This window comes from Balaenoptera borealis, assembly GCF_965194805.1.
Source record: "Balaenoptera borealis genome assembly, chromosome: 17".
Classification (NCBI taxonomy): Eukaryota; Metazoa; Chordata; class Mammalia; order Artiodactyla; family Balaenopteridae; genus Balaenoptera; species Balaenoptera borealis.
The window spans coordinates 24,040,552-24,056,358 of NC_138876.1; positions in this window are offsets into that span (position 1 = coordinate 24,040,552).

Sequence of the window (15,807 nt, forward strand, 5' to 3'; positions counted from 1 at the left end):
TCCTTGCCATATCATCCACACAAGTGTTTTTATCTCTATATAACTGAAGGAAATATTTATAAGGGTTTTCAACATTGGTGTGTCCAAGTTTCTAGAGTTAATGTGCTAACAACAGCCCTAAACAATAAGAAAATCACATATGAAATGGTAGACTGTCCTGTGCAACTACACAGAAAAGTCCTTTTGATAAAATAGGTAGTTCTATGATGTGTTTCCTATAATCAGATTGATGTGAGAAAATTACTTGAAAGTCATTTTCTATTACCTTAATAGTAGTTAAGAAAATAATAACAACAACAACAGCAGCAGAAAAATGTATCTGTTAATATAAGAATTCACTCAAGTGCCAGGAGATAGGCTGAGAGCTTACCTTTATGTGAATTTTACTATTTAATTCTTTCAATAATTCCATGAGGTAGGTAACATTTTTAGTCTCATCTTGCAGAAAAGGAAGATAAGGCATAGAAATATTAGGTATATAGCCCAGAGCTAGAAAGTAAAGTTCAACATATAAAGAAATAAATAAATGTGTTTTCCCAGATATTATACACATGCAAGTGCATACATGTGTACTCACACATATACATATGAGTATTATATATAATCAGATACACATATGAGTATGTATTATCCAGAATAAACATACCAAGAAATTGTAAAAGGGGTCATTTATGATAAGGGAAACTGAAGAGCAGGAATGGGAGAAACATTATACATTTTTTGTATTAATTAAAATTGCTACCAAGTAAATTCAAATATATCCAATTATTTTCACATATGTGTGTGTGTTATAAGACTCTGATAACATCGTTTCTTGATAATATATACATTAAATATTATACTTAGAATATCTAATGCTATATTAACATAAAGCATATAGTGTGTGTGTGTGTGTGTGTGTGTGTGTGTGTGTGAGAGAGAGAGAGAGAGACAGACAGAAAGAGAGAGAACTACCTTACTAAGGGACTTGAGGATTACATGTGTTATTGGCTTTAAAGAACCTAGAACTGAGCATCATGAACAGTAAGCACTAAATAAACATTAGCTATTATTGTTATTATACAGATAGTAGAAATCTACTAGTGTCTTCATATTTAGATACATATTCTGGCTGTGTTCTCCTCATTTACACTTTTAGACTGTATTTAAGTAACTAGCTTTGTCTTGAAAAAAATGTATTTTGTCGACCTTTGTTACTCTCTTTAGCATTCGTATTGTTTAAATTCCTACTGAGTAATGAGCTAATTCACTTGAAAATTCTAGCACTCTTGGACATTTTAACTGACGTTGGTCTTTACTGGTAGTTTTGCAGCCTATACGGACAGGCAGGAATCGTTTTAAGAGAGTAACCACAAGATGGCAGTGTTCTCAGAGGACCATTTGACACCTGAGAATAAGGTGCCATACACATTCCCACTGGACCTCCCCTGTTTAAAATGATCAAATTATTATTTCAAGATGTGATTCAAGTGGACAGTTATGCAGAGGAGAATATTTCATAAAAACATATAATCTTTTCCTGAAAAGTAATGAACTATAATAAGGAATAAATATTCGAGTCTGTTGGACTCAAATGAAAATTAAGTATTTTATATTTGTATTGCTTTTAAAAAACACTTAAATTGATACATTCTTACATTGGACACATATTGATTATAGAAATAAACTGATGAAGGCTAATGAAAAATAAAAATAAGAAAAAATGCCATCCACATATTTTAGGAAATTAAAGTTTGATTTATCATCTTGTCTTTATTTTCAATCTATGTTGTAAGGCATTATTTCCAAACTTTATTTTAGCAGTAGAATTCTTCCTCTCCTCCCAACAAGAACGCATTCAGAACTTATGATTTAAATAAAGGGTCCCCAGAACTTTGTCCAATGCCCCATTCCAAAGAAGTCCCCATGGTACTTCTGTACAGTTGTATAGAACAGAAGACCACTTTAAAAGCACTTTTCCAGGGGAAACCTAGCCTGGCCAGTAAGTAATTAAACTTTTTTTTGGGGGTGGCAGGGATTGGTGGACGGCTGGGTATTTTCTGCTGCAAATGAACCATTCATAGTTTATATTTTTACTGCCTAGGCAGAACCATTAAGGCAAATATAAATACACCTACAAAGATTTTAGTTATTCAAAAGATAACACTGAAGCTTATGTGAATATCATATCAATTTGCTCATGAGAATGCTTTTGAATGGTTTGTATGATGGTGTCTACTTGCATATGTTGTTTTACATAAATATCTGTAATTAAGGTCCTTTAGTAGGGATAAGTTGTTAATGAGAGGTGCTTTCAAAAAGAAAGAAAGGGGGAAAAGTAGGAAAAAAAGAAAGGATTTTGCAATTTCTTACTGATGGTGATGCCAGCCACAGTATGACTCAGGGCCAGATTAAAAGAAATGAAGAGATCTGGGTCATTTTCAAACAATTAGGGGAATACTGAGTGACATATAAGGTCAATTCAAGATTATTAGCCCTAGAATCAAAAAGCCTACTTCAAATCAAGCTTTTTGTTTGTTTGTTTGGGTGGGTGGGTGGGTGGGTAGAGTGATATTGCAGCAGTCAATCTTTCTCTCTGGTCCATGCCCCCAGCTTTAAGTTGGGGGCACCTATGATTATATCAGAAGCAGATGTTTGTGATGATAATAATGTATGTGAAAATATTTGATGCTCCATTAAGGACTCTATAAACCTAAAAGGCTATTAGTGATGGAAACATGCTATAAATAATGTATCTGAACAAGCTTTTGGATTGTTCACATTCCTGAAAGTTGGTTCAATCAAGTTATTAATGACATATCCCAATTTTTATATTCTTACTTTAGCTTTGATAACATGTCAGTTGCCCCCTTAAACTACAATATTCTGTGAAGTATCCCTCATGCCAATTGTTATCATGTATCTTCAGCTCCCTAGAAAACAAGCAGCCCAGTCATTTCTTGTTAAGTAAGTTTTTGATTACCCAATGTAGTCTCTGCCCCACTTATCAGAGGTGATAAAGGCTCTTTTATAATGGGGAAAAAAATGGCCCCATATCTCACTGTTTCTTGTTTTCCAAAATTTTACATGTCATTCATTAAAACCTTTCTTATTTTGACATTAATCAGTTTAAGAATAGAAACTTTTTTAAAATGAAACTTTTTAAGTCAAAAAAAACAGAAAGCCAGGAGAGGTAACTTCTAATACATGTTTAAAAATCTCATTGATATTAATAGAGAATCAGTAAGTGTCCTATTATATAAGCAGGGAATTCACAAATGGGGAATCTAACACAATTTTCACACTGTATGGGGACAAGTAGTTTGGGTAATAAACTGAAAATGAAGGGCCAATAAAATCAAAGCAAAATCCAGATACTTCTTTATTATGAATTCCCCTTCTCAGTATGTTTCTTGCCTTAATTTTATTTGTAGTATGTCATTGTAGAAGTGAAAGGATTAAAATGTTGCTAACATATTAGTTACTCAGTTTTGAGCATAATGACATTCAGTTAATGGTATATCATTCATACAGGTACTAAGATGGCTGGTACCACGTCTTAAATATTAACTGCTTGTAAGGAAAGTAACACTACTAGAAATAATTTACCCATTAAAATTTCATGCTACAGTTTGCTTTTAAAAGATAGCCTTAACATTTTTTTTGGCCTAAATTTTAAAAATTGAATAAAAATAATAAATTGATAAACAGGGCAATTTGGTAAAAATTATGATTTGTTTTTTGTATTTCAATGTGTGTGTGTGTGTGTGTGTCTGTGTCTAACATGGAGCAGTTTCATAACTCTTCATTCATCTGTATGTACTGTGCTCACTTTAAGAATTTTGGAAATTTCACACTATTTTTATTTCCTTTGGTTTTAATTTATTTTCAACCAAATATTTCTTTTTATCATCCTTTATTATCCTAAATGTTCTGAAAACCCTGAGTGATTAAAGAAATCTATAAACTCTGAATGTTCAACAAAGAAAATTATTTGGAGTGAACTAATTTCCAACAAAAATGGTGAAAAGGCCCGTTTGGATTTTCATGTACTCAGAAAAAAACTATTTAAAAATGTAATTTCTCATTTTTGTTTTATTTATTATTTGTTTATCTTATAACTTTTGCAAAAACAATATCTTCTTTTTATATAAAATGATAAAATTAAAAGATGTTTGAAAATCAATAATCCTACTCTTTAGAAACAACTACTGATAACATTGACATATAACTTTTTAAATATCTTTCTATAAATAAGCATTAAGCACTTATTTGTCATTCATTGTCATTAAATACACATTAAACATATATATATATATATATATATATATATATATATATATAAGAGAAAGAGAAAGTAGAGAGAGAATGAAAGAAATGCATTCTTAAGACTGGATCGGAATTCACTAGAGGAAATATAACTTGAAGGATAAAAATGATGCTTCTTTTTAGGCATTTTAATTCCCCACAACTGTGGACATCAGAGAAGAATTTCCAGTGTTACCACAGGGAAGCCTATGAATATATTACTATTTTCTCCCAGAAATGGATTATAGAATTATACTGCTATGTGTGCTGTTTTAATATATGTAAGATGTATACCAATTCTAGAAGCTGTGCAAGTTTCTATGTAATCCCTTCTTATGGATAACTAAAATTCTAACTTTCCATTGTTGCAAACAGCATAGATGGAAAAGTATTCCATTAAAAGAATGTAGAAAAGAAAGACCAAAAAATTTAAACAGAAAAAAATTTTAAATGCATAAAAGTGACAAAATTAAAAAGAAAAACTGAAATCAAAATAATGTAATTAGGCATGGTTTTTTGGCTAAATCATTATAAATGATTAAATACTATATCCATCAATATAATTTTATTAAAAATATTATTGCTTTAATAGTGATGCATACTTAGTAATAAAAATAGACCCTTCAATCACATAGAAACTAAGAAAAAAATGACAAATGACATCCTAAGCCAAAATAACTAACCTCAATATTTAGTGAACTTTATTCCAGATATCAGTTTATTCACAAGTTAAGAAAGAGATAAAAAGAGAAGAAAAGATAGGTTCGGTATTTGTCAGTGTTCTTGTGATATATATATAGTCTTTGTTAATTATCCATATAATTTTCTCTCTGGGGATATGTTACAGACTTTTTATTTGTGAAAGGTCCTGACAGACTGAAAAATTTCCAGCATGACCCTTGGGTAACCTCAGGCCTCACAACTATTCCTTCCCAACTTCTACCTTTCTTTCCAAATCCAAATTGCCCACACAATGGCTGCTAAATTATAAGAACAATCGATCCTCTTCTGAGAACTGTTTTTGAAGAACTATTACAGAAACTGGCTGAACTTCAGTTTATCCCTCTGGCTAAAGTCTACCTTTCTTCCCAAAGGTAGATCAGTCTTTCTAGGCCTTGTCAGGATGTCCTGGCATTCTGAATAAAAGCTTATGCCTAGAGGCATATGCTCTAGTTAATATGCTTTTACAGCTTGTGATGTGACTGGGAGGGGACTAGATCTGATGCTTCTAAGCCAAGGTCACTTCTTCAATATACCCTTGTTATCTTCCTTTCTCAGACCTTCTGACCAGTGCCCTGCCTCTTCCCGTTGAGCACCACCTAAACATTTCCTCCTCCTCTTTAGAGTTCTTGGTATGGATCTCTTTGTTTAAATCATTTTCACTACTCAGGACTCCCATAGATGAAGTAAGAAGTTGAATTGATATTAATGGGATCTTCTTATCTATCCCTCTTTTTTCTTTATTTAATTATGGGTGATCAACAGTCATTCAGTGAAACTCCCATTCAGTGTCTAGCATCTTACATGTACAAATATTTTAGTGCCACAGCACTAAATATTGAAGCTCTTACAGGATTTTACCAACAATTTAGAATTACAGTGGCCACTTTGGGGAACTTCAGATATGAATAAAGTAATTCACATAAGTCACAGATTTGAAGAGTTCAAATGTAACAGATCAGGGGTCTTTCCTGGACAGACCCCTGCCCCCATGTCCTCCTCCTGCCTCTTATTTTAGAAAAACTTTAGCTATCTAGGCCTTCCCATTGTTCCAAAGAACAAATTTAATCAGAAAAGTGAGAAAATGCAGAAACAAAGGAAAATAGTCAAACAAGGCAAAATAACAATAGTTTAGCCACTAAACAAATTCAAGAACCTTTAGTTCCTCCTCAGGGGCTAGAGGTGATTTTCTGAACCATATCCTTTAAGCTTTTCTGCAGATACTGAAACTCCTACCAGGTGGAAGAAATTAGAAGCATGCTCACCACCAGCATGTAGACCCCAGACCAGTTGGAACCAGAAGGTTGAAGATGTTGAATCCTGAGTACCTCACCACTAACCAGTCAGAAGAATGTCCACCAGCTGATCATGTACCTTGCAACCATCTTCCTCATCCTGTCTTTAAAAACCTTTCCCTGAAAACTGACAGGGAGTTGGAGTCTTGTGAGCATTAGCCTCCTGTGTTCCTTCTTTGGTGCTTACAATAAACGCTGCACTTTCCTTCACCACAACTCAGTGTCAGTAGATTGGCTTTACTGCACATGGGTGAGCAGACCCAAGTTTGGTTTGGTAACACAAAGACTCCAAATATTTCATGGATAGCATAATTATTTTTTGATACAAAGAGGCCTCTAAAAGATGGGCAAATTCTAAAATTGCTTCCCTGAAGGACTCCTTACAAAAGGCTAACACAAGTATGGAGGATCTACAGTCAAAACTCAAACTCTCCCTTCCCTCTTCTGACTCAACTCCAGACTCGCCTCCCACCATACCCCTATAACTCAACTTCCTCTGCCCATTCATATTAATTTTCTATCACTGCATAACAAATTATCACAAATACATCTATTTAAAACAATGTTCATTTATTATTTCACTGATCTGTAAGACCCAGGTGGGCTCCACTGGTTATAGTCTCACTATAACCAAAGGCCAAAGTCAGGTTGTCTGCCAGCCTGCACTTTTATTTGGAAGTTCTGGAGAAGGATCCATTCCCAAATTTATTGAGGCTATGGCAGAATTTAGTTCTTTACAATTGGAAGAATGAGTCCCCATTTCCTTGCTGGCTATCAGCTGGGGGCTGTTCTCAGCTTCTAATGGCCACCTACTTTCCTTTCTCAAGGTGACTTCCATCTCCAACCCAGCAATGGCACATCCATATCTCTCATGCTTCAAATGTCTCTGATTTCCTCTTCTGTCACTAGCCAAAGAAAATTATTCTTCAAGGGCTCATGTAATAGATTAAGCCAACTTTAATACACTCCCTATTCTGAAGTCAAGTGATTAGCAACCTTAATTACATCTTCAAAAAATTTTTTGCCATGTAACATAATATAATCACAGAAGTAACAACAGGAGTTCATGTGAGCCATCTAGAATTCTGCCTCTTACACACATTGCTTTGTAACTCCAACTTCTTCAGCATTTTCACCTGACTTTTTCCCCCTTCCTCCACGGTACCCTCTCATTGGACAATATCCCCTCCCAATGTCCTATAATGTAGTCAGAGATGATAACCTACCTTCCTTGCCTTACAACATTAAATCTTGGTTAAATTAGATTTCTGTAATTTAGTTAAGAACTTCTCAAACTCTCATGTGGAAGAATAGAAGTTCACAAAAGAATACAGGATTCTCCTAGCAGTTTAGAGAAAGTCTTAAACTGAATCCATCATCTTACAGGCACAAGAGATATGGAAAAAAAAAAAAAAAGCTGGTTAGAGAAGGCAAGATGAATTGATAACCAAAATGACACTAAATATGTATATTAAAACTTGACCATGGGTGGGCTATATGACAAGTATAAAAGTAGGAGAAGACCTCTTAGTATCTGACACTGAGATCTTTACTGTCAGTATTAATTGACCAATACCCAATGCTGTAAACAGAGAAAAAGTAGCTTCAAGATTTTAGAGGCCATCTCATTTCTACCTTCAGAGAATATTCTACTCTGATTGAGGGAGAACATATTACGACTGGCTTATGTATATTCTTTGTCGATGGTCTTAATCCTGAAATGACAAGAGATTGCTGAGCACTTTGAAAATACTTTGATTTAGAAAGAAATATCAAGCTCTAATTAGTAGCTCTTCTGATTAAGCATCTAAATAAACTCATGTACAAGCACATGTCTAAATCATTATAGACATATATACCTGTAGTTACTGTAAAGAACACACTCACTGAAAAAGCAATTATCCTGCCTTCACTTGAAAGACAGAATCTAAGTACACAAAGAACAGACTTGTCTGACAGGAAGACACCACTCTGAGGAATTAGCTGCTCTGGTCAGCCCACAATTTTTCTTCATAAAAAAGGGAAACATTTCTGTACAACTGCAAACACAACATGTTCTGTTTCTACTTGATACTGTGTCCACCCTCTCTACCATAAACCTTATTACTTTTCCATTATTTGTCCTTGGAGTAACAAACAGGTATTAGAGGTAGGTATGTCAAATGATTCTCAGACTGTATTTGTCTCAGCTACTTCCTGCCTCTCTGGGCTTTCTCACTAGTTTATCAACTATTACTATCTGCTAAATCTTTAAAGAGTAGACCTATTTTGCATACATGTACTACTGTTAAATATAGACCAGAAGGCCTCTTTCTGGAATGTCCAGAAAAAGAATCCCCAGACTATAACTGAATAATGTCACAGTCTCATTTTTACTATCTGATGCCTCCCCTACCAATATCTTACACTTTAAATCTGACCACAATAGCACTGGAGCTAAAGAAAACAGATATGGGACATATAAGGGACAGTAAACCCTTAAAGATCTCAACCAATCTGGCTATTCATTATTGAAACTGGCCCATTACTCATTTAAAAACAAGACTATTAAAGGACTAAAGCTCACTGTACTGCCACCCTCTACCACACATATTGGAGTGTTTCTTTGTGCTCAAAGATTGGAAGTTATTCTTGACTTTTCCTTGCTAATTACCAAAAGACACCTTAGAGGATTGCTTAGTCTCATAGGACACTGTTGACATTGGATTCTTAACTTTCCTGAACAGGCTAGGCCTATATTTGATCTGACAAAAACAGTAACACCGAAGTCCTTGCCCTGGACAGACTTAATAAAAACTCTATCTGTAACATGAAAGACTCCCTTTGAAAACTTCCTTATTCTGTATTTACCCATTGCCATGAATCTTTCTTTCTATTTGTACATAAAAAGATCATGAGAAGATTTGAGGTTCTATCTCAACAGGACAATAAAAATAAGACACCATTGTTTATTGAATCTAGAGTGAAGTCTACCCTCCTATTTTTGCACAATTGCAGCAACCTCCAAGTTAATGGAGACTTCTGCCAACCTAAATCTTAAGATTTCCACATCAACTCTGAATAGCAGGAGTTTCAATAACCTCACTAGGAGATATATTATCATGTACTGCTAACCTCAAACAATCCAGTGAAACTGAAAATCAACCTTTGTATTCATGTTTTCCAGTCAAAAAGCTATCCTGGACTTCTATGTCAATAGGAGATCTAAAACTGAGACTGTCTCAAATTTTTCCAGAAGTCACCGTCATGAAAGAAGAAGCTTTCCCAAAACCTCAGATCAAGCAGCAGACTTGTTGATAGCATAACTCTACTCAAGACTTTGGAATAAGACCCACACATGATTCTGTCACTGATTCTGCATTCTTCTTGTCATTTTTTGCTTGCTTTCTGAGAATATTAGTTTCCTACTGAGTTGCCTTAAAGATTTTTAATGCCGAAGTGTGATTTTTAAATATTTTTTCCACTAATCTTAATTCTCTGAGTAATTCAAGAAGATAAACAAAGTTTTTGCAAATCCATAAATATCAAAGTGCCCTTCTCTACTGATCAAGGTGGTGACAAGAACCTACCTAATACCAACAATAGCAGGATTTTGGCTAAGAGGTACTGTTCAAGACTTGCTAGCAATTCTCCAGTTAATACTTGTTTTCTCTACTGTCTGTTGTTAGGTTTTCTCCAAATTTTTAAATGTTTCTAGCCCCTCACAATACATGACTGAAATGCACCTGCAAAGACAAAAGTCACAGGAAGCCCCAACAGCAGTCATCTCCAGTGAGTCCTAGACTGCCATCAGCACTAGATCTGGAATTCTAAACAAACCAAAGTACAGTAAACTCATGGGACTCATCTCCCTGTTAACCAAGACAGGTATCCACAGAGGCCTTCACATTCCCTTGGCCTCTGCAGCTGCTTCTCCCCACCCTCTTGCACATGACCTTAACTCTTCCTCAGAGCTCTCAATAAAATCAAATTGCACAAACAATGGCTGCTAAATCACAAGAACAATTTAACTTCTTCCCCAAACCATTTTTTAGCAACTATTCCTGATACCAGCTGAAATTTTCCTGTCCTATAAAAGTCCCTCTTTCTAACTCAAGGTAGAACAATTCTTCAATGTTCTAACATTGCAGCATTCTCAAAGAAGGCTTCTGTTTAGCAGTGCTATTGGATTCCTTCCACATATTAGTAACTCAGGAATTTATTCAGATTATTATTACATGTTTATATAGTTTTCAGTTCCATTTCTTCAACTCTTTATTATTACCATTATTGTTAAATGAGATATTCTTTTCAGGAGATCTTCTTCTGTTTCCAGTAAATATCATTTTGTCAAAAACAATTTTATCTGTTTGCTTTATAGTACTATCCATAGCCTATAGCCTATCCGTAGCGTCTCTAATGATTTTATTTATCTATATTTATTTACTTCAAAAGTGGCCTTGATATTCTTTTTTTTTTTGTCTTCTTTTACTCTCCATGGAATTGCTGGGGTTCTGTATATTAAAAAGTATATAGCCTATCCTATTGGTCATGGTATATGCACTAAATCAGGGATCTCTATTTGAGGTCTTCCCAATAACAAGAAACACAAATTTGAGAAACAAAAAATTGCATGGGAATAGGATTTTCTCCATTCTCCTATTTCTAAAAAAATGCAAGCATCTTATTTTTTTTATGATTCTTTTAATAGCTGTACTGAGATATATATATACAAAATACAGAACATATTTAATGTGTACAATTTGATGAGTTTGGATATATACATACACCCACAAAATCATCACTACAATTAAAGTAATAAACATATCCTATTTTTGATTCATTCTTATATATAGGGCACATATACGAGTTGTTGAAATACTTCTAGATGGGATTATACCAGAATCAAAGTAGAATAATGATTCATGACCCTTTTTGAGAATGCATTAAAAGCAATGGAAGCTCTTTTAAGAAATATGCATGTAAGCATTTGCTTATAACTAAAAATTTACATGCATTTTTAGAGAGTTTACAGACTTCTTGCAGTCAGTTCACATATGCCTAGGCATCCAAAAAAACCTATTTAATTTTGCCTAGAAGAGTGCTCAAGTATTTGTCATGTACTGTGCTTCTGTTTTGCAGTTGACTTGTCAACCTTTTTTTTTTTTAAATCCTGGGTAGACAATAAATGAGTAGTTTAAGCAAGTGACACCCAGGAAAGTGCCCTATGTGTGTTCACTTCAAATGACTCAATTAATATTGCAATGAATATTTATTGATTCTCTCCAGAATTCATGGAACTATCACATAAAGGCTATTTGTTTTAGTGTTCTCTTGTGTACATTTGGGCAGAGATTGATGAAAGACTTTAGTTAATTTAAACAGAGAGCTTCTTTTATATAAACCCTTCCTGTAAAAATAGAAGTATGCCCATTTAGAAGTCCATATTAACTAACTAATTAAGTCAGATGACAAGTTTGAGATAATCTGATGGATGATATTTCCAATTTTGCTTTGTAGAAAAAGAAATATTTAAATAAGGGAAGAAAGCCACACTGAACCCTACTCATCTATCTCTGTCACTTTTTAATTACCTTTGTCTCACTGCTCTATTTTGACTATGTCTGTTATAAAAACGAGTACAAGAAAATGAATCTAGACAAAGGCATGATGCAGAATGACATATTGGCAGCTATCACTCTGTTTATATGAAAGGCACTTAGATTCCCAGTTTAAATCTAAACTGTATACTTTTGTAATTCCCACTTGTCTGATTCAATGAGAAGGCCAGTGTCTAAATGAACAAGAGCCTGGACAGACATTCAGGAGAAAACCACCATCTGGGTAGAGGAATTATCGCACATATCTTAGTGCAGCATGAATTTTGCATCAGTAAAAATCAGGGCTAAAGAAGAAAGGCAAAACAAGTAGCACTGGGGCATTAGGAGACAGGATCTCTTATCTTAAACATTAGCATCCTTATGGTGTGCAGTGACAGTGGTCAACAGGGTAAAAGGGCTCCTGCTAGTAAAAGAGCTCTTGGTAGAAATACCATGAAAGAAGTCTAGATCAGTATGGAAAAAGGGCAGATGCTACATTAAAGCTGGAAAAGTAGATATTGTATGCACACATGGTACACCCCCAGTCTCCCTAGTTTAAGCACATCAGACACCTCAATTTCTTTTTCTGAGGGGTGAGGTGAATGGAATTTCATCAGTTGTGGGTAAATGTGAGAGTCAAAGATACATAGTTTACTGCAAAAGATATATAGCATCAATGAAGAATAGTATAACAGTTCTAATATAATGTTACATGATCAGTTAAGCAAAATACTTATTAACTGCTTATATATCATACACACATTTTATATAGGTATATGGCCATTAAGGAATGATTCTTGCCATTGAAAGAGTTACAATATGGTTGCAAAAATAATTATAAATTTATCCAATATGTTAACATTCATACTGTATACTAATCCTAAGAAATAATTGATGTATAAAAATTAACTTCAATATAAAAACAGTGAATGGTATAGTTGATACACCAAATCATGTTACTGCAGTAAGAGATAAGTTTGGTAGCGTACTGAAGCAAAAAGAAATAAGTTCGTTTTGAAGTTTTGACCCATTAATTATTCAAATTTAAATTCTCTAGCTCTCACTTTTCTTGGGGTAAAGTAATTCTACATAGGGCTATTGTGGAACTAAATAAAATTTTTAATGTGGAAGGATATATATTCATTTCTTTTGCTTTGTAGGAAGGTGAATCTTGGTAACTAATAATTACATAAAATATCTAGATATATTACTTATCCTCTTCAAGTATTTGTGCCTGTGATAATCAAAGGAATAATGGTGTAAAAGGAGTCTTTCTTTGGGCTTTTATATATATTTTAGCAACTAACTCATTATTTCAGCATATATTTACTTTGCACCAATTACACATTAGGCAGTGTGCTAGACACAGGCTAAGAAGTATTTTTGTTGGTTGGTTTGTTTTGATTTTTAAAGATGGGTAGGAATCTAGTCTCCTGGAGACTGCAATCTAAGGATGGAAGCAGATATTAAGTAAATGGAAAAATACATCTTTAATTGAATACTTTGGTCATGATTCTGCATCCAACTGTGACATAATAATGGGTACTAAACTTGTCCCCCCACTATAAACAAGTAGAAAACTGTTTTCACATATTGGAAAGGCACCACAGGATTTTGGTCCCTGAGAGTTGGGAAATAAACAGAGTGAGTCCAACTTTGCTCCATCTTATAGCCCAGGGGTAGTCTTGAGAATATAGAGAAAAGAGAGGGAAACCAAGCAGAGTCCAGCATTCTCTCTCTCACTGAGATGAGGAGACAGAGATCAAACTTCACGTGCTGAGTGTCTGGAGATTTTATCTTTAATGAATGATTGAATTAATAACTCACTATGGGTTTTCTGTTTACAAGAAGAAACAGAAAACTCTGCTATGTTTTTAAAAGAAGTAGGATTCATAGAAGCACAAATTAAGAGACAGATTTTCAAGTGAGAGCAGGCGACCTTCAATCTTTTTGCACAGTATAAGTTCTGGAATTTTTTTAATCCTCTAGTTATTTTTCTCTGAAGATACCCTAGTTTGTTGTATTTCTCTTAAAACCTGGAATTTCAGTGTAAAAGAGTGCTTTAGCTTTGTTTAATTAGGATAGGACACAGTAGTTTCCAGCTTATATGTTTTTCTGATTTTAAAAGGTAAGTACTCTTGAATTCAATTCCAGAATCTACAATGATTCACTCCAAAAAGCTCTTTCCTTTAAATGTTTCTAAATTAATATCAAATAATATAACAGAATCTTATAATATAATTTACAAATAATTACATAATATTAATATTCTACAGTTTGACACTAATTCAATTCATCTGACAAAAGACATAAAAAAGTAACAGGACTAGGTTCTGTTCTGAATGCATTCTGGAAGGGTGACAACAGAGTTATAACTGAATAATTATATTGATAATATCAGATAATCCTCAATAATTTAAATTATAAAGAAAAACAAAAAATGTATTATAAAAGTGGGAAATAACTGAAGGCCAATATTTAGACTTGTATTTTATGCATACAGTGTACAAATTGCAGCCAGCACTCATATCACAATATTACCAGCACCCCAGAAGCTGCCCTCTTGTCATTTTTAAATAGAGTACAAGGGGTGTTTCACCTGTTTTTTACTTTATATAAAAGAATTCACATGAAAAGTACTCTTTTGCACCTGATTATTTTTGTTCAAAATTTTATTTGGAGAATCATTAATGACTTCGCATGTGAATATAGATTCTCCATTCTAAGTACTGTATAATCTGCCACTGTGTAAATATATCAACATTTATTTCAACTATAGATAAACATTTGGGTTATTTCCAGATTTGGGCTACAAATAGTATGGTTATGAATATTATGTTTAATAAAATTTGGTAATGGCACCCAATTTTAAATAAACTGGTCAGAAAGTATTTTCTGAGAAGGTGTTATTGCAATAAGATTTATATCATATATCAGTTAGTATTGGTGCATAACATATTATCTCAAAATGTAATTGCTTAAACAATCAATTTTTATGCAAAAGAACAGTTGGATAATTTGCCCTCTGCTTCATGGTATCTGAGACTTCAACTTAAAGACGCAAAGGTTGGCTGTGGTTGGATGGCTGAGAGCTGTAATGGTTTAAAGGCTCAATCACTCACATTTATGATACCTGGGTTAGAATGACTTGAAGACCTCCACTGTTGACAATAATACATGAGTGGACTCTCTGTTTCTTGGCTTCCTCACAGCAAGGCAGTCTCAAAATAGTTGGACTTCTTATATGACAACTCAAGACCCAAACTTGAGTGTTACATAGTTTCACTTCTGGCACACTCTGTTGGTCAAACAAGCCCTTTGATTTGGGAGGCCAAGACATAGACTTATTTATAGAAGGAACGCCAAAAGAAAAAAAGTGGGGCCATATTTTAAAACCTCCAAAAGTCAGCCATGAGGAACTCATTAATTAACACAGAGGAAGAAATAAGTCTAAAGTCCCAAAGTAGGAAACACGTTTTAACTTTGAGAAGGAGAAAAAAAATTCAAATTGCTTAAGTATAGGGAGAAATGAGTAGTAGGCAGAGACCATATTTTTTTAGAATATTTTAGGCCATTAAGTAGTCCATAAAGCATTCAGATTCTATTTTAAGTTACAGGAAGTTATTGGAAAACATAGGGTAGAAACATTGTCTTATTTACATTTTAACAATATCACTTTTTTTGGCAGCCATAGAATTAATGAGGTGTAGGGCGGCAAGAGACCAAAAACCTTTTAAAATAATACAGGTACATGAGGATGTGGGCTAGGATAGTGGCAGTAAACATGCAAACGTGGAAAAGTGGATAGAAGGGTTTCATCATTTTTGGTTACCTCCTAATACTCATTCAACATTCTACTCTGGATTACCATTTTCCTTGAAATCTACTTGATCTATCTCTACCTACCTACCCTAACCCAGGATAAT